This window comes from Camellia sinensis, chromosome 10, assembly GCF_055761805.1.
Source record: "Camellia sinensis isolate YWXY chromosome 10, ASM5576180v1, whole genome shotgun sequence".
In the NCBI taxonomy this organism is placed as follows: domain Eukaryota; kingdom Viridiplantae; phylum Streptophyta; class Magnoliopsida; order Ericales; family Theaceae; genus Camellia; species Camellia sinensis.
In genome coordinates this window covers 33,524,870-33,552,211 of record NC_138970.1, presented here as the reverse complement: position 1 = coordinate 33,552,211, position 27,342 = coordinate 33,524,870, and positions in this window count along the sequence as shown.

Here is a 27,342-nt window from a genome sequence, read left to right as displayed (position 1 = left end):
CGTCGTGAAAAGTATGGGCACATACCAGACCAAGCTCAATCATGGAAAGGCGTGAGCCATAGGCGGAGATGATGCAGTGAATGCATGCAAGCTACAATGCAATGTACACTATATTATAATGATGCATGACAATGCAACTATTTACGATGGTGCATGACAATGCATGTTTTTTTTTTTTTTGAAAGGCAAATGATGTATAAAATGCATGTTGCATGGAATGCGCGACAACACGCGGCTTTAGACACATGACAATGTAAATGGACTGTGCACATCAATGCACTAAAGGTCTTGCACCTTCCGAGGATTTAAGGTCTCCTAGACCGTACAATACCTGTGCGGTTCGTCTGGTTGCACCAGCCTCAAATGAACCGTACATACAATATCGTGCCTGAAAAGAAAACAAACTTAACAGGTATAATGCATATTAATGTATTTGAAAATGCGTGACAATGCAAAGTAAGTGGGAAGTCATAACAATGTTGTGAAAGCACAGACATGTAAGTGGAGCACGCGGTCTACGCAGGCAACGAATTTGATCATAAGCATGCGGTCTACGCAAACAATGAATTTGAACATAAGCATGCGGTCTACCAAGCAGAACATGCGGTCTACGCAAGCAAAACATGCGGTCTACGCAGGTAATGAAATTGAACAAACATGCGGTCTACGCAATCAAAACATGCGGTCTACGCAGGCAATGAAATTGAACAATCATGCGGTCTACGCAAGTAATGAAATTGAACAATCATGCGGTCTACGCAAGTTATGAAATTCAATGAACATGCGGTCTACGCAATCAAAACATGCGGTCTACGCAAGTAATGAATTTGAATAAGCATGCGGTCTACGCAAGTAATGAAATTTGAATAATCATGCGGTCTACGCAAGCAAAACATGCGGTCTACGCAGGTAATGAAGTTGAACAAATATGCGGTCTACGCAAGAAAAACATGAGGTCTACTCAAGTAATGAAATTTGAATAATCATGCGGTCTACGCAAGCAAAACATGCGGTCTACGCAGGTAATGAAATTGAACAAATACGCGGTCTACGCAAGCAAAACATGCGGTCTACGCAAGTAATGATATTGAACAAACATGCGGTCTACGCAAGTAACGTAATTAATTATAAGAATGCGGTCTACGCAAGGAAAACATGCGGTCTACGCAGGTAAAACATGCAGTCTACGCAAGTAAAGCATTGCGGTCTACGCAAGTAATGAAATTGATTACAAACATGCGGTCTACGCAATCAAAACATGCGGTCTACGCAGGTAATGAAGTTGATTACGAACATGCGGTCTACGCAATCAAAACATGTGGTCTACGCAAGTAATGAAATTGAATAATCATGCGGTCTACGCAGTCAGAACATGCGATATACGCAAGTAATGAAATTTGAATAATCATGCGGTCTACGCAATCAGAACATACGGTCTACGCAAGCAAAACATGCGGTCTACGCAAGTAATGAAATTGAACAAACATGCGGTCTACGCAATCAAAACATGCGGTCTACGCAGGTAATGAAATTGAACAATCATGCGGTCTACGCAAGCAAAACATGCGGTCTACGCAGGTAATGAAATTGAACAATCATGCGGTCTACGCAAGCAAAACATGCGGTCTACGCAAGTAATGATATTGAACAAACATGAAAAATGCAATGAGATGCACAAAACTGCGCGATGCGCTTTAGACAACGCGAGTGCACATGACAGTGCGATTGATATGCGATACGCATGGGGTAACTTTTGAGCTTTGTAAAAGCCAAAAGGATACAAAAAGGATACACCTTGCACGAATTCGAGTGCCATGCACAGAAGACATGACCCGAGGTCAGAACGGAGGCCGGCTGAGCGTCGGAAATGCACTGTTTTGCACTGTTTTGAGCACTAAAAGCCCTGGATCCCACATATAACTCAAACAAGGGTGTAGGAGGCTCCAAAATCACTGTAGGAGACCACCGGATGTCCACCGACCATCAAAATGCATCACCGGCCGTCCACCGGCCATCATACAATTCCATCGGCACAATATTTTGCCGACCGGCAAAGAGTGTGGCCGACTGGCAAAAACTCCCTGTGTCGGGGCAGTTCTGTCATTTCGGCACGGGTGTTTTAAAATACGGTTTCTAACCCTATTTTTTTTTACTTCTCCTTGGTCGAAAATTGCCTCTCTCTCTCTCTATAGTGTTTTCCTCCCTTGATTCTCTCATTTTCTTGCGTTCTAGCTCCCGTTTCATTGTTCGATTCGCGATCCCCTTTGCGTTTCGGACATTTTCAACCGAACAAAACTTCGTTTCGGTGTTTTTGTCTTGATTTTTGCCACTCGGGGCTTGTTTCCCTCAAGTTTTTTTCGATACTCGTGCCTTTTTCGTATTCCGGCTTTTCCGGCCTTTTCCGAGCCTCTCGGGGTTTGACTTTTTGTTGACTTTTTGCCTTCTTGCCCGGTTTTCCGTCTTCCGGCCATTTTCACATCCTCTTCGAGATGGCGGACGATCTTCCACAGGGCGGAGCCCCTCCCGAGCACGAGATGGACCCCGAGGCCGAGCCCTTGCCACTCCGTATCCGGCCGTTCGATCCGGAGACCTACAGGCCTGCGGTTCATGAGATGCTTCCTGACGGACTACGCCAGTTCAGGAGCTTTGATAGGCACGTGCCTCCCGAGCTACTACTGCTTGAGCCTACCTCCCATCTGTCCTTCAGCGCTTCCGAGGTAACTTTCTTTCTCTGCTTTACTTTCCGCAATGTAGGATGCAAAACTGCCGTAGCTGGTTATGCTCTTTAACTGCTTAATTCTGATATACTGTATACTGTAGTTGATCGTAAACATACGTGGAACTGATATCTGTTTGAGACTGACACATGCACACACACTGCACTGGCTTTGAATCACCCAAACACACGGCACACACTGTATTTCACTACATACACACTAGTACTCGGTATTGGCTTGAGTCTGAAAACATGCATGCATGCTGTATTTGCACTGAACCATTCGAATACACTGACGCATCACACGCTATAGTCCACTGGCGAGCACACCGGCAGCCGGTATTTGTTTGAATTTGTTAAAACTTGCACGCATGCTATATCTGCGCTGAACCACCCAAGCACGCTGACACATCACACGCTGTAGTTCACTGGCGAGCACACCGGCACCCGGTATCTGTTTGAATTTGTTAAAACTTGCACGCATGCTGCATCTATATGCTTCTTAGAACTGCCTTTTGAATATTGCCTTGCAATTGTTGTTTTTGATTACAGGGGGATTCCCATACCATCCGCGGGTATGGGAACACCGGCGCTCGGGACTGGTACCTCGAGCTGCCAGATGCGGTTCGTGACATCGTCGACGAGGTCAGCTTTGGCATCTTCTGCAAGGGGCTCTCTCGACTGACTACTTGCAGGCCCTTGCTCGCTGCTCTAGCGGAGAGGTGGTGGGATACCACCGACTCCTTCCACTTCTCCGTCGCAGGGGACATGACGATGACCCCTTACGACTTCTCGATGCTTACTGGCATTGGGGTAGGGGGTGATCCGATCCCCTTCGACACGGATATGGACGAGTGCGACGCTGCCCAACTGTACCTACTCGGCACTCAGCCTCCCCTCGTTCGAGCGGGGTTCGTCAGGTATTCCTGGTTTGAGAGCCACTTTCGGGTCCAGCCGGCCTTGGCAGAGGAGGCGCAGATGCCTCCAGAGGAGGTGGACCAGTATGCGCGGGGCTTTATCATGTTCCTCTTCGGGACGACTCTTTTCGCCGATCGGGCGAACACCGTGCCCTTATGCTTGTTGAGCGCGCTGGTGGACGTCAGGCAGATCCGCCATTACGACTGGGGTGGCGCCGCTCTGGCCACTTTGTATGGTTATATGAGCTCTTTTTCCCGCCTCAGCGGACAGCTTCTCGGTGGCTACTGGCGAGCCTGGGAGGTACGCCCTCTTCCCTTTTTACATTTCTGCTTCCTGCTTTCTATATTCTACACACTGCACATATACTGTACACTGCCCCACACTGACTGTACACTGCACACCCGGCACACATATACTCTGCTTTACACTGACTGCACATTGCGCACACTGTACACTCCGCACAATACATTGCACAACACACGGTTCTGCTATTTCTGCTTTATTCTGTATTCTACCTTATCTGATAGTCATACTGACATCTGTTCTGCAGTTGTGGGTGTATGCCTACTTCCCTAGGCTTGCCACAGTACCTGATGAGGAGATCCCGCTCAGCGTCCCCTTCTCTCATCGCTTCAATGTGCGATGCGTACGGAGACCACGGGAGTCTTTTACTTTCTTCTGCCGATACTTCGACACCATCACCGCCGCGGAGGTATGTTCAAATTTAGAGTTTATTTTTTTTGGCTTTGCTTCGCACCGTATATTTTCAATAACGGTAGATAATAAACTGTATTTCATTTTCAGATCACCTGGCAGCCCTGGGCTCCGTTGCCGGCCGTGGTGAGTGATCATTATGAGGGCTCAGGGGAGACCGCCCGTTGTCGGATCTTGTTGGAGGGCCCGGTCTGTCAGGCTTGGTACCTGGGCGAGCGTTTCTTGCGTCAGACCCTAGGTTTATCGGAGCAGATAGTGTCGGGTCCGCCTCCTGGCCACATGAGAGATACAGAGAGGTTCACCGCCCGAGAGATGAGGGAGTACACCACCGGCTGGGGTGAGGAGCATCACAGAGGCGAGGGCGACTACACAGAGTACGTCCAGACCTATATTATGCGACCCTTGAGCGGTGGTCGCCGAGCTGAGGGGGAGAGGCCAGCGGCGCCGGCAGCTCGAGCGGGAGCTGGGGCTGGAGCTGGCACATCGAGGAGGGCTCGAGTGCGTGGCAGGAGCGGAGCTCGGGGGGGACGGGGGACTGGCTGGCCCACCCTGCCCACTGTACTGTCATATAGAGGGCAGGATGGGGCGACCTACCAGATCCCCTTTGCTCCTCCCCCGGCTGGTCATGAGTTAGCCGGCATCCCCGACTTGCCACCGGTATGTATTACTTCATTTTGCATCTTGCATCTAGCATTTCATTTCAGTTTATTTGATATTCCGCAGAACACTGATGTATCTTATACTCTTGCAGGCGTCCTCCGGGTACACCCGGCAGTCCGTGGAGTTGAATGCCTCCATGATGGGGATGCTGCAGCGGACCTTTGACCTCCTGGCCCTCTACAATATTCTGGTATGTTCTTCTGACAATGGCCTCAAACCATTCATGCACTGCTTCACATAATCTGATGCACGACACAACACTTGACACGCTGATCTCATAGCATCTAATACACTGCATTCTGCACTGTACTCTGCTCTAATACACTGCTCACGGCATTCACACACTGTACTCATACACTGCATTCTGCACTGATACACTGCTCACATTATTCTGATGTATTTGCCCTTTGTGATTTTCAGCCTCCCTTCCAGATCCCTCCGGTGGCCGGTGCTCCAGCTGGGCCTTCTATTCCTGCTCGAGGAGGGCGTGGAGACACTGCACGTCCCCGTACCAGGGGAGGGCGTACTCATGTCGGGAGTAGTTCTCGGGCGCCGACCCCTGATGATGATGACGATGACGATGATGAGTCCGAGGCAGAGGCAGAGGCCGGGTCATCTGAGGAGGCTGGAGATGACTCAGACTCAGGCTTAGACGGCGATGCTGATAATGCTCCTGGACCTTCGTCCAGGAAGAGGGCGAGGGCAGAGCCCGGGCTCGAGACTACTGATGATGACCCAAATTACTGCTTTTCTTCTTCTTTTTTGTACTTTTTCTTTTTTCTCTTTTTTTTGCTTTCTTTTTTCTTCTTTTTTTTTCTTTGCTGGTAGTTCGATTACCTTGTACTGCCGCAGGCAGATTTTTGTTTTCCTCAAACCTTTGTACTTAAAAAAGATTATGAAATGAACAAACTTTTTTCTTAAAAAGTGTTACATTTACATATCTCATGTATTGCATCGCATCACATCATGTTACACCTCAATGTAAATGGAATTGATCAGTGGTTTGAATGTTGAACACTTGCATTATAATAACATGACAACCAAACCAAGTAACAGCAAAGCAACCCATACAAACCACTGCTTAACCTGAACACAAGGTCCACACTTTGCCGAGGATTAATCTGCATACAGCCCATAACCCAACACTTGGTTTATTCTGCACACGGCAAACTTTAAACAAAACAGCCCAATCTGACAAGACGGCCTTCAAAGGTGAAACCGGCTAGGGTTGAAACATGCTCGGATGACTCCAAATTTCCCTTCCTTCTTTTGGTTCGCCCAAATGTAGAGAATGGCACAGCACTCTGAGCATAAACGATTTTCGAAATTAAATAAGGGTTTTCAACCGGGGTATCGAGCCTACAACTGAACACAGCGGGAAAGACTCAACAAAGGTACACGACCTAAACACAACAAGACATGCTCGGGAAAGACCCAAAACAAAGGTTAAGATAAACAAAACAAAAGACACGACATACAAACGCGTTAACGAAGACGGGGGACCTCAGATCACAAGGAGCCAGTTTCTCTGGGTATTGTTTCCCACCCTTTTCTCATTTGTGATTCTCACATCACTCTGGCACTCAAGCTCGGTTTTTCTCTCAAAGCCCTCTGGCTCGCCTTTTCTCTCAACTTACACCTCTCTATTCTTTATTCTCTCATTTTTCATCCCTCCCCAGGGTGATTAATGAATGAATAGGAAGTTGCGGGTTCATGCCCGATGCCGTTAGCTCACAGCCATTTCTTCTGGCAGGTAGAGTGCCCTCCTGGCAAGTATGTTGACGACGGGGGAAAGACAAAACGCCTGACTCAACTGTGCCCCTAGTTCATCATTTTGACATTTTTTCGTTTTGGTTTTCAACTAAAACAGTTTCGATCAGGATGAGAGTCGGATTAACGTACTTGTTCGATTTTTGATTTGAAAGCCACCCAAGTCAGGCTGCAAGCACTAAAAATTTTCCTTTTTCGGTCCAAAAAAAAAATGGTCCAGTTTTGGAAAATGGAATAGTTTTCGAGAAAATAGTCAACCTTAGTAAAAATTTTCAAAAACTATTTTTTCAAACAGCTGATGCTGAACGAGCATGGAACTTACTTTTTGAGATGCGCAACCTCGGATCGGAGGCAATGGAAAATTGCCCTTGGCTTGAAGAACGCCGCATGGCAACGGAAAGTTGCCCCTGGTTTGAACGGCGGCTCACGACGACTCGTGGCAATGGAAAGTTGCCCCTTGTTTGGATGATGCCGCAGCATACTGTAAACAGTCCTCACTAGTGATGATCATGACCAAACTATCTCGGATACAGAGAAGACGAAGATGGTCAAAACCAATATATGGACACAGTCACTTTGAAGGTGTTAGCGACTGGACTTTGGGATGAAATCGAAACCATTGCATGGACCGAGACGCTATGAAAGCGTTGGGGGCTGGACTTCAGAATGAAGTTGCCTACGTATCCCAAACATGGGAATCAAGCCTTACGTAGTTCCGGTTAAGGTACACTCGGGTATTTTAACCTTCACTTTCTCAGGCTCTAATTTTTGCCAAGGTGCCCGATGCGGGTTTTCGACCTTGCGAGCTTCTTTTTATTTTCCTTTTTTTTTTTGTTCATTTCTTTTTCTTTTCCTTTTCGCATATTTTTTCTTTTTTTTTCTTTTCTTTTCTTTTTTTTATATTTTTTGCTTTTCTTTTCTTTTTCTCTTGCTCTAACTTTTGCCTGGGTCGCCCTTCCGGGTTTTCGGCCCAGCGAGCCTCTCAAAGGGTAAAAGTGTAACAAGTCCATGCCAAATGGTTTTTGAAGTTGAAGCCTCTCTATGTCTAGGAGAACGGTTGTTGCAATGATTTGCAGAAGAATCCATCCCGGTTGCTCCACGAGCTTCTTCTGGCGAGATCTAATCCTTCTTATTCGGCTTTGGTGCCTCTTGCTCGAGGGCTGCTTCTGATCCGGCCATACAGACCTTGCATGACGTTTGACCGTTGAACTTGCTGAACGGGTTCAAGGTTCGAAACGGACGGGTTGAATCTTGAGGCTGAGAGCGATCCTAGGCTGCACAATCTCAAGAGCGGTTCCACACAGGTCTTCACAGGGCCATGTAAAACATTTGTTTTTGAAAGTTTTTAAGAAAGCGACAAATCGCTCGCGCCGAAGATAGTGTGGAACCAATCTGGATCAAGCTAGGGTCCTTCTCAGTACTCACGCTAACAAGCATGGTTTCATTCATTAAAGGCTTAGCATGCTTCTCTTTCTCTCAAAATGATCAAAATTTTGCAAAACCCGAGGAGTTCCTTCCTCTTCGTTTTTATCACCGCAGTGTTCAAAAGGGGTTTTGGAAAAACTTAGGCTAATGCAATGAGTTTGGCGCGCAGGAGAGCAGGCGAGATGTACTGTCAGCCCATTCAAGTCCTCTGGCACAACTAACTTATACTGGAAGCAAACATGAAAATGAGATAGCCACAGCTGTTTCATTCAGATTTGTTGGTATAATTGGCCCCTTGGCAGAAACAGACTCAAAAAACAAAAACGGGTAATTACAAGACAAAACGGTGTTCGAGGCAACAACCCCGGAATCACCCAGTATTCTATACAAAGGGGACTGACTCGTTACAACAAGACAGACCCTTAAGCAAAAAGATTGACTCAAGACAAAGAGACAGACTCAAAACAAAAGACTGACTCGATACCCAAGCCAGAATTTACAAAACTAGCGTTCACAGATGCTCAAAAATGCATGCCAGACGCCACATTCAAAATACACCAAATGCTGCCCGCAGGTGGTTCACTTTCTGATTACATACTTGCAGTATTTGTGTCCTCAAAATCCAAAAACTGGGTGGTAACGGACTTGGCTGAGGTGGGTGGGAGGATAACCTCGTTGTCAATCAAATCTTGCACCTCATGACGAAGGCGGAAACAATTGTCGGTAGCATGGCCTGTCTGCTGGTGGTACGCGCAGTACTGAGCAGCATCATGCGTAACAGGGAGATTCTTCGGGAGAGGCCGAGGCTCCAAAGGTTTAAGGTGTCCCCTCTCGGCAAGGATCTGAAGTGCCTTAGACAGAGGCATGTAAAGAGCATGAAAGACCCTGCGCCCTCGGGGCAGGTATTTTGAAGTCTGAGCGTTCTTACTAGACGCACAAGCGAAAGGGTCGGCAGGCAGCACCTTGGCTTTCTGATCTTTCCCAGGTGCAGGGCTGGGAATAGGAGGAACTGTTCTGGCATGACGGGGCCTATCCCGATTTTCTGACTGACTTGAGCTATCCTCAGGTGGAGTGGGGAAAGCATCCTCCACAGTTTTTGCCACGACTGCGGATATCTGTTGCTTGTTCATCCCCCCGGCTTTCAAAGCCTCGACTGCCCGCAGCAGTTGTTCAATAGGATCGGCATCTGCCTTCACTTTGTCTTTTCCTCTAGCTTCAGCCTGATCGAGGGTTTGGGTTGATGTTGATATGTCATTACCACAGCTGGAGGCCATCTCCGGTTGGCTAAGTTCAATCACAATTCGCCCCAACAACGGGGGCTCCTGGGGTACAAAACTTCCGGCATATGGTGCGGCTGAAGGTGAAGCTGACATTCTGTAGGCGAGATCCGCCACAGACCTCTGGAGATCACCTATCATCCCCATTAATTCAAATGTAGTAGGCTCGCGAGCCTGATATAGCTGGGGGGCCCAGACCGGGTGCACAACAGGCGACCTGGGTGGATGTGACATATCAATGTTGGCCTCACTCTGCAGAGCGATCCCTTGATCTAATGCAGCTGTCATAACCACGATCTCTTCTGAATTCTGCGTCGTCATAAGTCCTGCCTCAGCAAGGGGGAGCACTAGCTATTCTGTACCAGTTCTCTGAACTCTCTGAACTGAAAGGGAAAACAAACGGCATTTCAGCCCCAAACGGATCAAATACAGGTGTAGCCGAACAACTGTACTCCACTACTGATCACTGTTTCCCAGAATCACTGTTCCCAAAACTGAACCTGACACCCGCAGATAACTGATTCTCAACAATACTGGTACTGGTGCCCTCGGGCCCGATACTCAATTTTGCAAACTGATATGTATGTTCCTGTAGAGATACACTCTAAAAGCACATAGCAAGTAAAGAGAGCCAAAACACCCCTACGTTGGGGTAGGGTTTCCCTGTCCTATTTTGTCAGGAGATAGGGTTTCACTACGCATGCAGCGGTTTCAAACAACCTAACATCGGGTAAGCAACCTGTCCTAGCTTAGAATGGTCACTATGGATCCGAATATGCACTAGGTCGAATAGTCAAAAAGGGTGCCCTGGTAAAACCGGGGTTTGTGTTCCAATACTGTCAGAGCCCATAACCGGTCAGCCTTGTGGTCATGCCTTGACAAGACAAGCCTCCGGCAAACCGTTCAGGAATGGCAGATGGCAAACACGGTGTCCTAGGCGCACCAATGCACATGCAATGCAAAGAGACACATAAATGAAATCAAAACAGGATATCACGAGTTTGAGTCAAGCTCTCTAATTCCCCAGTGGAGTCGCCAGAAACTGTAGACGCGCCCGCGTGGGCTTCGCTACAGTTCAGACTCGATTTGTGTCACAGTTCTTAATCTGAACCAAAGAGTCCAAATCCGGCAAATCGTTTTGAGAAACAGATTTTTGAAAAGAAGTGCCAAACATGGACTGCTTCGCCAGATATAGAATCGCCACCTAAATATTTTAAAATGGGAGAATTTAGGAAACCCTGACTCGGTGCCAAAGGCCACGCGTCCGTCATTACCAAAGTTGCCTTGGCTCGGGAGCTAGGGTACGATCGGGGAAGGTCAGCTGTGAGCACCCCCTCTCGCCCGATCCGAAGATCGGCCTCTGCTAACTGTGATATCCAGTTTTGAAAACATTATGTGTTCTTGTTCTAATTATTATCCTAGAATTACTATGTTATGCGCACAGCACACAAGTATAGACTAGATTGCCTAATTTGGAAATAAGCATTGCATATCCTTTGTCTTGAAAAACACTTTGGAATTTGCTACTCGCAAGTAGGCTAAAATATGGATTTCAACGAGTTTTTCCAACTCAGACAATCCAACCTTCACCCACAGGCATTCAAACAGTTTAACACATAGGCATCTAGCCACATGGTAAGCATGCTGTCATGATAGCATTCACACTCATGCAAGATGCTAAAGCATAAATACTTACATCGTACTCCGTGCCAAAACAATAAACTAGTTATCCAACATGCATGGTCCTAGTTTATGTCAAATTGACTAATGCGACACATACAGGATGCAATTAGAGTAGGCTCGGCTAACCTAAACATGGCATGTGAAATGCAATCAATTGATGCACGTATTCAATTTGGAATTGAAGTACAAATGCAGTTAGCATGATGTACCGAGCCCGGTGCATGCAAGACAAATGTATGGATGCACGCATGCATAGCATAAGGTATGCTAATTTAAACATGTCCTATTACTAACCATCAAAGCAGGTAAGTAAAAGGGAAGAAAGAAGTGGGGATTGGAAGACATGCACACACTCACCCACACTTATTACAGATTCGCCCTCGCTCGGAGGGACCAAAAGAATAATACAAATTGAATAACGAATTAACTACCCTAGCTAATTAATTATTACAAATTATCTAATTAGTTAACAAACTAACTAAGCTAAGAAAACAATAAACCGCCTCGGGAAGAGAGCTCGATGCAATGAATGCTCGGTCCTGCTCGGAAGTACACTGCCATGCGCAAGCTGCCTCTGTTTTCCTTGCTATACTCCTCTGGAGACTTCCATAGTCTCAGGATCGCTTCCCTGGACATTGGGAGACATCACTGGCTGAGTAGGACTGCCACCGGCAGTGGTATGTGGTCACCGGCCATTGGTGAATCTATCGGTAGAGGGAGGATTGTCGGTCGGCACTTAGCACTGCCGGTCGGCAGAGAGCTCCTGCAGAACCTGCAATTGACAGTAACACAGGGCAAGGCAGAGCATGGCAATGCAATTCAAGCAATGTATGCACCAATTATGTCCCCTATCATGTCAGTGACTCAAAGGGCCATGATCCTTGGTTCTTGGACCATCAATCGCGCATTTCAATGCGTGATGGGCCAAGAGACCAAGTTATGCATTTTGATGTCAAATGTAATGCAAACCAACAAACCAAAGCCCAATTCCTATCACTTGATCAAGGGATAAGGCATGCATGCTAGATGGAATGCAATCCTAAGCATGCAAACTAGCATGCAAGCATGAACATGGGCAATGCACAAACATGCAACAACATGTTAAGTGGCTAAAGGAGAGAATACATGCCAAATGTATTACAACCTAAGCATACAACAACATATTATGCAACTCAAGCACTGCAACAAATTGCAATTACGCATGGCATGCAACACAAGGTGAAATGGAGCGAATATGTGATGATATGCAAGGCATGCATGCAATGACATAAGAGGATGGTCTTACACTAATTTGGACAGCCCTATGCTAGGCCCAAAACAGTGGCCAAAGCCAAGGAAATGAGGCCCAAAACACACGCACACATGTATGCAAACATGGTCCAATTCCCAAGGCCCACCAAAGAAGCATTGAACTACACTTAGTGCAACCACACATGGCATGAATTAAATGACTAAAAACAGAATTTTAGCATATTAAGACAAGGCCTAAAGATCACTTAGATGGCATCCAAATGTCCTAAATTCAAAGGCATACACAAATGCCAAAACATGGAGCATGCTACACAAGCTTCCAAAGCTTCAAAGAGGCATCCAAGGCAAGCATACAAGCATGTTAAAGGGACTGAAATAACATAGAAAATGGTCCCAAATCACTAAATTAAGGCAAGGATGCATGCTACACATTCACACACTTAAGGCCAACAAGCCAAAAATGCAAAGGGGCTATACAATGCATGCCATGGCCGACCCAAACAACTATGGACAGACCTCAAGCATGGCAAAACAAGCACAAAAGCTTCACAAAGCTAGACCTAAAACATGCTAGGACAATGGTTTACAACCTAAAGCATATTAAGGCCTAAGCATGGCATTACAAGGTAGGTATGCTAAGCATGCATGGTGTACCAAAACCAATAAGAAACGGAGGCATACTATGACATAATAAGCACAAAAAACAACTAAGGCATGGTCAACATGAAGCTTAGCTAGGTGCTCCCTCAAGAGGCCAAAAATGGTCCTTTTCAAGGACAACAAGGAGAGGGGGTGACCCTCTCCTTCTTGGGACTTCAAGGCACCATCCTTACAACTGAAATCCCTCAAGATTTCAGTGGTGAGGAGGCCCAAACACCAAAGTCCCGGCGCTCACTCAAAATGGCTCAAAATGGGGCTTCTCAAGGCCTAAGAGGGGTCAAACACCTCCAAACCACAAAACACTCTAAACAAACTATTTAGAGGGCCTAAAAACAGAACTTTTTAATGTTATACACTAAGCACAAAAACAGATCTAAGATAGGCTAAAATACAATGCAAAAATGGGGAATAAAGGGACTAGTTTCTTACCCTTGAAGACCTCTTCAACAATGGTGGACTAGCTGCTCCTCCAAGCTCAAAACCACCCAAGAACCTCAAGAACAACCTCTTAGAACCTCAGTAGCCAAGGGAAGGTGCAATACTATGTGTTTGTATGCAATAGTAAGACACAAATGCACCTAGACACACACAAAGGCCAAATGAGAGAGAGGTATAGAGATAGAATGTCTATCAATCCTAACCCTAGAACTCAAAACCCTAATATGGCTGTCTAAAATCTCTAACCTAAACAAGGGAGAGGAGGGCTCCTCTTATAGAGCTTTTTGTCATGTAAAGCTTACAAGACAAGCTTCTAAAGAGAGAGATCCCTCCATACACGTGTATGGAGGGGAGCCAAATGCAAGACAGCTGTATTAAAATATCTGCAAAAGCAGATGAACAGTAGTCGACTGCTCAAAAATGTCATTTTGACAAAATTGACTGCCGACCGGCAATATACATTGCCGATGGCAACAAAAGACCAGCCGGTGGCCTCTGGCCATGGCCGGTGATGTGTGGGGATGCCTCACAAGGCATTCCCTGCCCCTCCAAGGCAAAACACAAGTGTTTGGTGCGAAACCAGACACTAAACAGTCAAGTTCGGAGTTCCTGAGGCAAGGCGCGCGAGCCGAGACGTCCGGGAACTCAAGACGAACACAAACATGGATGATCACCGAGTGTTCAAACGGTGACGTCCAAGTCTTGAGGACGGTCAAAAATGGGGTATCTACAAATGGCATACATCTTTACATAGCTTTACAACTTGAATACAAATAAAATGAGGTACAAAAAAAATACATGTTACATCTTGATAAAAGGCTTCTCAAGACGACATGTTCAGAATACAAAAGCTTCAAGTTTGCCGACATAAACAAAATACATGAAATACAAGTCTAGAGACATAATCTTCAAAATTGCTGACATCCTCACTGCCGACATAACATGCATACAAAACACACATCTCAGCGTAGCCGACTTCTTGCTTGTTACCTACATATATACATAGGGAGGCTGAGCTTGGATACTCAGTGAATGGTACAAGTAATAAAGGGGTTTAATGAATGATACCCAAGATCTTTTCAAAACAATACATGGTATATCCTTGTCAAAACCATACATAACATAGCTTAACTTGGCTTGAAATAAAACATCAATCGAACCTTGGTCTATCAAAACTTGCTTACTTACATAACATACGTCAACTTAAAACATGGGGTGATGACATTTGGGCAAAACAAAAGCATAACCTCGGCATAACCTTGGTCCTTCAAAACTTACTTACTTACAAGACCCATGCGGTAAACCGTCAGTGGCAAAACAAGTCAAAGCAAGGGAGATATCTCAAACAAGGGTGCTGGGAAAGTTTAGAGTCCTCCAGCACGAGGGACCTATGTTAGAAGGGCCCGTAGCCCTTTAACACTTGGGTGCTGCGCAAGTTTAGAGTCCTCCAGCACAAGGGACTTTCCGAGAATGCCGTCAAACAAAGCTTACTTGATACATAAAAAAAGGGGTAATCATTCATACTTGATCAAATACTTTTATCAAAACAAAACAAGGCTTTATCAAATCTTTATAACATAACTTTATTAAAAATACCACTCACATTGGTTCTCGGGACGTCGGGGTCAGGGCAAAGGTCCAAGTCCTGCAAACACATGGCAAAATCTACTGAACATACTTCTCAAAACAAGTCTTACATGCATGCAAATGATCTGGGAAAAACATGCTGGGAGTCAAAACACTATTTTACATGTCAGGAAGACATGCTGGGTACCAACCAGGTCTTTGCCGAGGTCCCACACCTCCTGGCCGAGGTGTGGCTACCTAGGCTTCGGCGTGCCGCTGCATGCCGAGGTGCACTCAAGACAAACTAAAGGTGTAAGTGATCATGCAAGGTAGGCCAAGGTGAGATACGATGCTTGGCCTAAGCGTGAGGTCTAGGTAAGAGTGATCTCGGCGACTACCCTTCGGGAAGTGAGGTCTGGAGATCTGGGTTTCCACCCGTGAAGAACAGGAAGAACATGAACATGAAAATCATGAAGAACATGAATGCTAAAATCATAACTTCTTTATTACGAAAATCTGGGATTTCAAGCTATGAGTTCGAAAACGTGGACCTGGGTACCCATACTTGAAAATCATGTGAAAACAAGCACAAAAACATGGATCTTGGCATGAACTTTTGGATCAAAACATGACCTTTCTTGAAGAACACACAAATGCTATTTCTCTTTCTAAAGCCGAACTTCAAAGCAATACATGGCTTACAAATCATATTCAATCATGCAATGCAATATCATAAACATAAAGAACAACATGCGCAAATGAAGAATCTAACCTTAGAACACGGATCTAACGGTTCGATCTCTCGGGATCAAGCTTGGAAATCTACTCTCCCTCAATAACTTCTCTCCCTCTTCTAGAGCTTCTCTCTCCTCTTCCAAAAACAAGCATAGAATTGATAGGTTTTCTCCCTCTGCCGGCTGACTAAACACTCAGCTCGGACACGTGGCAATGGCTGGTTGGTTCTCTTTAAAAGGTGATAGATTGACAAGACAAGACGATGACAAAGTGTATCTAACAAGCTACTCGGTAAGGCACTCCGGCAAGTGGTGACATCGGCTAAGTACAAAACTTCGGCAACTAAGGTGACAATGACCTCGGCTAGGAAGGACAACACTTGACTAAGCTGTGCCACACCTTGGCCAAGATGCGCCACACCTCGGTCTAGGTCGTACTACTCCAGGACAAGATCACTCAGGTGCGAAGGTAACATCTCGGCCTAGATAATACACATCTCGGCCTTGGTGATTCACACCTCGGCCTAGATAATGACATCTCGGCCAATATGTCAGGGTGAAGGTGGAGGTCAAACAAAGGGGTTCCAAGACACTTCTAGACTAAAGATGACCTCGGCTTGGAATGATCTAGGCTTAACACAACCTAGGCTTGGCATGACCTAGGCTTAACATAACATAGGCTTAACATAGCAGGGAAGGGACAAAGCATGCAAGTAATACTTAAGCAAACAAGACAATATTAACGAATGCAAACTTAACAAGATGAAGTTATGTAAATGAACATGAACATGATCATGACATGAATATGGGTCGTTACAGCATCTTAACATGGCAAAACATACAAATGCATGCAAACATGACTAGGACAGGAATGTGGGTTGTTACATCCTTCCTCCCTTAAAGAAGTTTGGTCCCCAAACTTCACTTACCTTGTTCCCCAAATGACTCCGGATGTCAAGTTCTCATCTCTTCTTATCTTTTCTAGCCTTTGCCCTCGGGCAGTCCTTCACACGGTGACCCATCTCGCCACATTCAAAACACGCTCCAGATGCTCAATGACAAACTCCAAAATGTTGCCTACCGCAACTTGTAAATGTCGGCTTAGCAATACCTTTCTGCTTTGAATTGCTGGAACTGCCCATGTTCGCCTTTCTCTTAGCATTGAACGATACTTTGCGATTCTCATAGTGTTATCTCATTTTCTGTTTCTCCCCCAAGTTCTGACTCTTGTTCAAGTTGGTTTCTGCCAGGATGGCCTTGTCTAGTACTCCGACATACGTCGGCATACTGAACAATGTGCCCTCTCCATACGAGGCTGACTACGGCTGCACTTGTTTTACTGGAGGAGGTGGAGGTGGTACTGCTTGTCGGTTATCTGTCTGCTCGGCCTGAGTGGATGCGGTATCAGTGTTCTGTCGTCTTACCTACCTTAACTTGCGTGCCAAACCTTTGACCAGTCCTTCCAATCTGTCTATTCTGTCTTCGAGATAAACTCGGCCCACTGGGGGTTTACCTCTTCTCATGATGCTGGGGGTATACAGGATGTGACTCTTAGAACAAATGAACAAATGAACATGTATGCAAGTGAACGTGATCATGCCGATGTAACAAATGTCCATGCCGAGATGATGCACACCTTGTCAAGTAGCAAGCAACATGATGCAATCCTAAGATCATTCAAAGGGACATCCTATGCTCTTTAGGACTCAAACTGTGTGAATAACGTACTATAAGGAACTTGTGCTCTGATACCATTCTGTCACGACCCCAAACCGCCCCTAGTCGTTTGGTGCCGTGATGGCCAGTAATCCGAGATTACCGATGGCCAACTTACAAAATTCACACACGATCAGAGTATAAATATATGGGGCTCACAAGTGCGGAAGCAATAATTTAAAATACAAGTGGTCCATCAGGGCAGTGCATAAGTCAAATGGAATGGCATACATCTTTACATGGCTTTACAACTTGAATACAAATAAAATGAGGTACAAAAAAAATACATGTTACATCTTGATAAAAGGCTTCTCAAGCCGACATGTTCAAAATACAAAAGCTTCAAGTTTGCCGACATAAACAAAATACATGAAATACAAGTCTAGAGACATAATCTTCAAAATTGCCGACATCCTCACTGCCGACATAACATGCATACAAAACACACATCTCGGCGTAGCCGACTTCTTGCTTGTTACCTACATATATACATAGGGAGGCTGAGCTTGGATACTCAGTGAATGGTACAAGTAATAAAGGGGTTTAATGAATGATACCCGAGATCTTTTCAAAACAATACATGGTATATCCTTGTCAAAACCATACATAACATAGCTTAACTTGGCTTGAAATAAAACATCAATCGAACCTTGGTCTATCAAAACTTGCCTACTTACATAACATACGTCAACTTAAAACATGGGGTGATGACATTTGGGCAAAACAAAAGCATAACCTCGGCATAACCTTGGTCCTTCAAAACTTACTTACTTACAAGACCCGTGCGGTAAACCGTCAGTGGCAAAACAAGACAAAGCAAGGGAGATATCTCAAACAAGGATGCTGGGAAAGTTTAGAGTCCTCCAGCACGAGGGACCTATGTTAGAAAGGCCCGTAGCCCTTTAACACTTGGGTGCTGCGCAAGTTTAGAGTGCTCCAACACAAGGGACTTTCTGAGAATGCCGTCAAACAAAGCTTACTTGATACATAAAAAAAGGGGTAATCATTCATACTTGATCAAATACTTTTATCAAAACAAAACAAGGCTTTATCAAATCTTTATAACATAACTTTATTAAAAATACCACTCACATTGGTTCTTGGGACGTCGGGGTCAGGGCAAAGGTCCAAGTCCTACAAACACATGGCAAAATCTACTGAACATACTTCTCGAAACAAGTCTTACGTGCATGCAAATGATCTGAGAAAAACATGCTGGGAGTCAAAACACTATTTTACATGTCAGGAAGACATGCTGGGTACCAACCAGGTCTTTGCCGAGGTCCCACACCTCCTGGCCGAGGTGTGGCTACCTAGGCTCCGGCGTGCGGCTGCATGCCGAGGTGCACTCAAGACAAACTAAAGGTGTAAGTGATCATGCAAGGTAGGCCAAGGTGAGATACGATGATTGGCCTAAGCGTGAGGTCTAGGTAAGAGTGATCTCAGCGACTACCCTTCCGGAAGTAAGGTCTAGAGATCTGGGTTTCCACCCGTGAAGAACAGGAAGAACATGAACATAAAGATCATGAAGAACATGAATGCTAAAATCATAACTTCTTTATTACGAAAATCTGGGATTTCATGCTATAAGTTCGAAAACGTGGACCTGGGTACCCATACTTGAAAATCATGTGAAAACAAGCACAAAAACATGGATCTTGGCATGAACTTTTGGATCAAAACATGACCTTTCTTGAAGAACACACAAATGCTATTTCTCTTTCTAAAGCCGAACTTCAAAGCAATACATGGCTTACAAATCATATTCAATCATGCAATGCAATATCATAAACATAAAGAACAACATGCGCAGATCAAGAATATAACCTTAGAACACGGATCTAACGGTTCGATCTCTAGGGATCAAGCTTGGAAATCTACTCTCCCTCAAGAACTTCTCTTCCTCTTCTAGAGCTTCTCTCTCCTCTTCAAAAAACAAGCATAGAATTGATAGGTTTTCTCCCTCTGCCGGCTGACTAAACACTCAGCTCGGACACGTGGCAATGGCTGGTTGGTTCTCTTTAAAAGGTGATAGATTGACAAGACAAGACTATGACAAAGCGTATCTAACAAGCTACTCGGTAAGGCACTCCGGCAAGTGGTGACATCGGCTAAGGACAAAACTTCGGCAACTAAGGTGACAATGACCTCGGCTAGGAAGGACAACACTTGACTAAGCTGTGCCACACCTTGGCCTAGATGCGCCACACCTCGGTCTAGGTCATACCACTCCAGGACAAGATCACTCAGGTGCAAAGGTAACATCTCGGCCTAGATAATACACATCTCGGCCTTGGTGATTCACACCTCGGCCTAGATAATGACATCTCGGCCAATATGTCAGGGTGAAGGTGGAGGTCAAACAAAGGGGTTCCAAGACACTTCTAGACTAAAGATGACCTCGGCTTGGAATGATCTAGGCTTAACACAACCTAGGCTTGGCATGACCTAGGCTTAACATAACATAGGCTTAACATAGCAGGGAAGGGACAAAGCATGCACGTAATACTTAAGCAAACAAGACAATATTAACGAATGCAAACTTAACAAGATGAAGTTATGTAAATGAACATGAACATGATCATGACATGAATATGGGTCGTTACAGCATCTTAACATGGCAAAACATACAAATGCATGCAAACATGACTAGGACAGGAATGTGGGTTGTTACATCCTTCCTCCCTTAAAAAAGTTTGGTCCCCAAACTTCACTTACCTTGTTCCCCAAACGACTCCGGATGTCAAGTTCTCATCTCTTCTTATCTTTTCTAGCCTTTGCCCTCAGGCAGTCCTTCACACGGTGACCCATCTCGCCACATTCAAAACACGCTCCAGATGCTCGACGACAAACTCCAAAATGTTGCCTACCGCAACTTGTAAATGTCGGTTTAGCAATACCTTCCTGCTTTGAATTGCTGGAACTGCCCATGTTCGCCTTTCTCTTAGCATTGAACGATACTTTGCGATTCTCATAGTGTTATCTCTTTTTCTGTTTCTCCCCCAAGTTCTGACTCTTGTTCAAGTTGGTTTCTGCCAGGATGGCCTTGTCTAGTACTCCGGCATACGTTGGCATGCTGAACAATGTGCCCTCTCCATACGAGGCTGACTGCGGCTGCACTTGTGGTACTGGAGGAGCTGGAGGTGGTACTGCTTGTCGGTTATCTGTCTGCTCGGCCTGAGTGGATGCGGTATCAGTGTTCTGTCGTCTTACCTGCCTTAACTTGCGTGCCAAACCTTTGACCAGTCCTTCCAATCTGTCTATTCTGTCTTCGAGATAAACTCGGCCCACTGGGGGTTTACCTCTTCTCATGATGCTGGGGGTATGCAGGATGTGACTCTTAGAACAAATGAACAAATGAACATGTATGCAAGTGAACGTGATCATGCCGATGTAACAAATGTCCATGCCGAGATGATGCACACCTTGTAAAGTAGCAAGCAACATGATGCAATCCTAAGATCATTCTAAGGGACATCCTATGCTCTTTAGGACTCAAACTGTGTGAATAACGTACTATAAGGAACTTGTGCTCTGATACCATTCTGTCACGACCCCAAACCGCCCCTAGTAGTTTGGTGCCGTGATGGCCAGTAATCCGAGATTACCGAAGGCCAACTTACAAAATTCACACACGATCAGAGTATAAATATATGGGGCTCACAAGTGCGGAAGCAATAATTTGAAATACAAGTGGTCCATAAGGGCAATGCATAAGTCAAATGGAATGGCATACATCTTTACATAGCTTTACAACTTGAATACAAAAAAAATGAGGTACAAAAAAAATGAGGTACAAAAAAAATACATGTTACATCTTCATAAAAGGCTTCTCAAGCCGACATGTTCAAAATACAAAAGCATCAAGTTTGCCGACATAAACAAAATACATGAAATACAAGTCTAGAGACATAATCTTCAAAATTGCCGACATCCTCACTGCCGACATAACATGCATACAAAACACACATCTCGGCGTAGCCGACTTCTTGCTTGTTACCTACATATATACATAGGGAGGCTGAGCTTGGATACTCAGTGAATGGTACAAGTAATAAAGGGGTTTAATGAATGATACCCGAGATCTTTTCAAAACAATACATGGTATATCCTTGTCAAAACCATACATAACATAGCTTAACTTGGCTTGAAATAAAACATCAATCGAACCTTGGTCTATCAAAACTTGCTTACTTACATAACATACGTCAACTTAAAACATGGGGTGATGACATTTGGGCAAAACAAAAGCATAACCTCGGCATAACCATGGTCCTTCAAAACTTACTTACTTACAAGACCCGTGCGGTAAACCGTCAGTGGCAAAACAAGTCAAAGCAAGGGAGATATCTCAAACAAGGGTGCTGGGAAAGTTTAGAGTCCTCCAGCACGAGGGACCTATGTTAGAAAGGCCCGTAGCCCTTTAACACTTGGGTGCTGCGCAAGTTTAGAGTCCTCCAGCACAAGGGACTTTCCGAGAATGCTGTCAAACAAAGCTTACTTGATACATAAAAAACGGGTAATCATTCATACTTGATCAAATACTTTTATCAAAACAAAACAAGGATTTATCAAATCTTTATAACATAACTTTATTAAAAATACCACTCACATTGGTTCTTGGGACGTCGGGGTCAGGGCAAAGGTTCAAGTCCTACAAACACATGGCAAAATCTACTGAACATACTTCTCAAAACAAGTCTTACATGCATGCAAATGATCTCAGAAAAACATGCTGGGAGTCAAAACACTATTTTACATGTCAGGAAGACATGCTGGGTACCAACCAGGTCTTTGCCGAGGTCCCACACCTCCTGGCCGAGGTGTGGCTACCTAGGCTTCGGCGTGCGGCTGCATGCCGAGGTGCACTCAAGACAAACTAAAGGTGTAAGTGATCATGCAAGGTAGGCCAAGGTGAGATACGATGCTTGGCCTAAGCGTGAGGTCTAGGTAAGAGTGATCTCGGCAACTACCCTTCGGGAAGTGAGGTCCGGAGATCTGGGTTTCCACCCGTGAAGAACAGGAAGAACATGAACATGAAGATCATGAAGAACATGAATGCTAAAATCATAACTTCTTTATTACGAAAATCTGGGATTTCATGCTATGAGTTCGAAAACGTGGACCTGGGTACCCATACTTGAAAATCATGTGAAAACAAGCACAAAAACATGGATCTTGGCATGAACTTTTGGATCAAAACATGACCTTTCTTGAAGAACACACAAATGCTATTTCTCTTTCTAAAGCCGAACTTCAAAGCAATACATGGCTTACAAATCATATTCAATCATGCAATGCAATATCATAAACATAAAGAACAACATGCGCAGATCAAGAATCTAACCTTAGAACACGGATCTAACGGTTCGATCTCTAGGGATCAAGCTTGGAAATCTACTCTCCCTCAAGAACTTCTCTCCCTCTTCTAGAGCTTGTCTCTCCTCTTCCAAAAACAAGCATTGAATTGATAGGTTTTCTCCCTCTGCCGGCTGACTAAACACTCAGCTCGGACACGTGGCAACGGCTGGTTGGTTCTCTTCAAAAAGGTGATAGATTGACAAGACAAGACTATGACAAAGCGTATCTAACAAGCTACTCGGTAAGGCACTCCAGCAAATGGTGACATCGGCTAAGGACAAAACTTCGGCAACTAAGGTGACAATGACCTCGGCCAGGAAGGACAACACTTGACTAAGCTGTGCCACACCTTGGCCTAGATGCGCCACACCTCGGTCTAGGTCATACCACTCCAGGACAAGATCACTCAGGTGCAAAGGTAACATCTCGGCCTAGATAATACACATCTCGGCCTTGGTGATTCACACCTTGGCCTAGATAATGACATCTTGGCCAATATGTCAGGGCAAAGGTGGAGGTCAAACAAATGGGTTCCAAGATACTTCTAGACTAAAGATGACCTCGGCTTTGAATGATCTAGGCTTAACATAGCCTAGGCTTGGCATGACCTAGGCTTAAGATAACTTGGGCTTAACATAGCAGGGAAGGGACAAAGCATGCAAGTAATACTTAAGCAAACAAGACAAGATTCACGAATGCAAACTTAACAAGATGAAGTTATGTAAATGAACATGAACATGATCATGACATGAATATGGGTCGTTACAACATCTTAACATGGCAAAACATACAAATGCATGCAAACATGACTAGGACAGGAATGTGGGTTGTTACACCCTAGTTGCGATTCTCGAGGAATAAATAATGACATCAAGCAAAATGGATCCTTCATAACCAACCATGGTGGAAATTTGTATGGAATGAGTATGACGGGCCACAAACTGTAAGAGTTGTTCATGTTCCCAAAGGGGTTAAACCCATCAATGGCCAACCCTAACCTTACATTTCGAGGCTCCAAGGCAAACTTGGGATGTTGTGCATCGAATTCCTTCCACTCATCACTGTCAACGGGATATCTCAATATCTCGTCGTCCTCTCATTTGTCTTTGTATTGTCTCATGTCCTCAACCCTCTTCCTTGACATGTACAATCTTTTCAACCTTGGTGTCAAAGGAAAGTACCGCAACACTTTATGAAGGATCTTCTTACCCCTTCCACAATTGATCTTGTATCTAGATGTCTTACAAGTCAGACATTTATCTAGTGTTGCATTCTCCTTCCAAAATAATACACAATCATTTATGCAAGCATCAATGAGCTCATATGACAAGCCCAAGTCACGTAGTATTTTCTTAGCTTCATAAGTTGACTTTGGAAGCAAATTTTCTTTCGGTAAAAGTCTACTTAAAAACTCTAGCATCATGTCAACTGACTTATTGCTCCAATGATTTGTTACCTTCATATTAAGCACTTCGAATCACAAACTTCAATAAAGTATAATTTGTACAATTTGGGAACACATCACGCTTGGCATCGGTCAATAACTTATCAAAAGTTCTCACTTCCTCTCCTTGGGTTGTATCAGTCGATTCCCCTCTCATTCTATCTTCCACTAAGGCATCAATACCACCTAAAATTTCATCACCATCAAGTCACATCTCATCATCATGATAAGGCTCATTTGAAACACAGGGTTCCCCATGCTAGTGCCATATAGTGTAAGTTTGCATAATCCCATATTGGAGCAAATGAATTTTCACATTTTGAAGATTTTGTCTACAAACATTCACACACTTTATACACGGGCACAAAATATTACCATTGTGGTCTAAAACCCCCATTGCAAATTGAAGAAATAACTTGACCCCATCATTATATTGTTTACTCATCCTTCCATCAACCGTCCTACCTAAGGCCAATCCAACTTTTATCCATGTCTGATCACAAATGAAAGATTAGGAACAATATAATATAGACTTGTGTATTTATGAACTATTTAAATTGAAAAATTCAATAAGAGCTTCACCAAATATATGTACAAATCTTTAATAAAGATTCTTATACAAGTTCTAAGGTTATATGCAAGCAAGGAATAAAAACTAACAAAAATGGTCATTAATAATTTTAACACATCTTTAAAAAAAAACAAGACAAAATAGAAACAAAAACAAAAACAAAAATATTAGATGGATCAAAATTAAACACCAACTCTCTTATTGATCACTAACCACTTGACCCAGCATTACATTTGTTTTATAACATACTGACAAAATCAAATTTTAGGTTCCCTAACAATGGTCAAATTGACTAAGCAAAGCAACATTTTGCCACACCCATCTAACGGACAATTAATTCAAGCTAGTAGGTGAACAAAAACACACTCCGTGATTGATTGAAATAGCATAATAGGTTTAAATATTAGGTCCTATTTAAAGTGTACTAGATTGATTTAAATAAAACAATCCCATTATTTGAATCAATTACAAAGTATGTTTTGTTCACCACCAAAACACTAGATCCCTACACAATTCCATCTCACCCTCTCACCGTTCACTACCAACATGTACATTCAAAGTTGAACAGAAACCAATAAATAAGAAAGCATTAAGTTGTTGAGAAAACAAATGAAAAGAAAAGAAAAATCAAAATTCATTGCATACTTGAACTTTCTTATTTTTATTTTTAGCAAATAAACAAAACCCAGTTCAAATGATTTATATATATATATATATACATATAATACATATGTCCCTAGCAAAGAAACCAAAACCCAATTCAATTAAGTTTCAAATTTGCTTAACAAATAAATATATATAAATTCATGGAACTTATGGTTTTTATCCTAGTAACAACTAAAATTGTGAGTATCACCATTTCCATCAATCACAACACAACTGGGACGTCATATAATTATATCTCAAGACTACCAAATAATTTCTCTACAAATATAGGGGAAAAAATGAAGGAAAACAATTTCACAACATGAGAGCAACCAGCTTTACATTGACCAACACCAATTCTCACTTTTCAAAGAAAAAAAACACATGGGTGGATATAAAAATTAAACAAGAATTGGACACAAAAATTAAATATAAAAAATAATACGAATAAGATTTTATAACATCTTCCCCACTCTAAAAACTTACTTTTATTTTCTGAATCTAACTATGTTTCTAGACTTATTTAAGAAGGGGAAGAAGAAGAAGAAAAAAAAAAAAGAACAAGAAAGAGATTCACATTTTAATTTTTTTTAAATGAAGAAATATTCAAATAGAATAGAGGAAGATAGAATATTATTAAAAAAGATAGTTGAAAAAAAATAAAAATTCATTTTTTGACCAAATTAAAAATAAAATAAAATAAATAATTTTATAAGAGTTGCTGGGTATGGACTGGGAATAATGCAGGATAATAGCTCTGTTGTTAACATGTCTAAGAATTTACAGAGGCTGAAAGTGAAACATGGTTGCATTCTTGCTTCCTCCATTGCTTGATTTCATTCAGTAGAATCTTTTCATTTGTCATTTGATTTCAAACTTTTCATTTGCATATCTTCTTCTATAGTGGGCCACCAATTTTATGATGTTATGAAGATGGTCTGCAAATAGCTCCAATTTGTAAATAATGGTTAAAGATCTCATCTCATAATCATTAATATGATTTGGGTCCCATTCATTTTCCTCAACCAATATTCTTATGAAACCAAATTAGGCAATACAATCTATAAAAATGTGCGAGTTTGAGCCCTAACAAAGACTTGACTTACTTTTTTTTCTTTTCTCTTTTTCTTTTTTTAACTCTAGGTTCTGAACAATTTTTGAAAATGTTTTTCCAATCTTAGGAACATGATTTGACCAAAGTATATATATCGACCATTATAGTTTTACCATAACAATTAACAACATTATCAATCAATTAATTGAAAACATAACAAGTAGATCATCACAATTCCAAAACCCCACTTAAAACTCAACCCATTTCCACAAAATCCATAACCCCTATTGTCTCTCTCTCTTTTTTCTCTCTATCTCTCTCTCTTTCTCTCTTTCTGGGTTTCTTTCTAGTTTCATACACAACAAAAAAATTCAACATTTTGAGAGATCAATCTTCGCCACCGCAGTAGAAGAGGAAGAGAATGGGGAGAGAAAGAGAATAGTAGCAGAGAGAAACATAACTAAGATAAACAATCAGAGAAGCAGCAGAGAGAGAGTCTAAGGAAATACTCACCAGATTTGTGTCCTCCGCCGTTCACCGCTGCAACTGCTAGACAGAGAGAGTCTGAAAGATGCCAAAACCAGTGACACCCAAAAGAGAGAAAGAGGAGAGCCAAAAGAAAACCCTCTGTTCGTAGCCCCAAGATTTGTGAATGAGTGTTATTATATTTGGGTGAAGAGAACGGATTTGGTGAGCTCTCTAAAATACAAAATTGTGTAATTTTGTATATTGAAATATT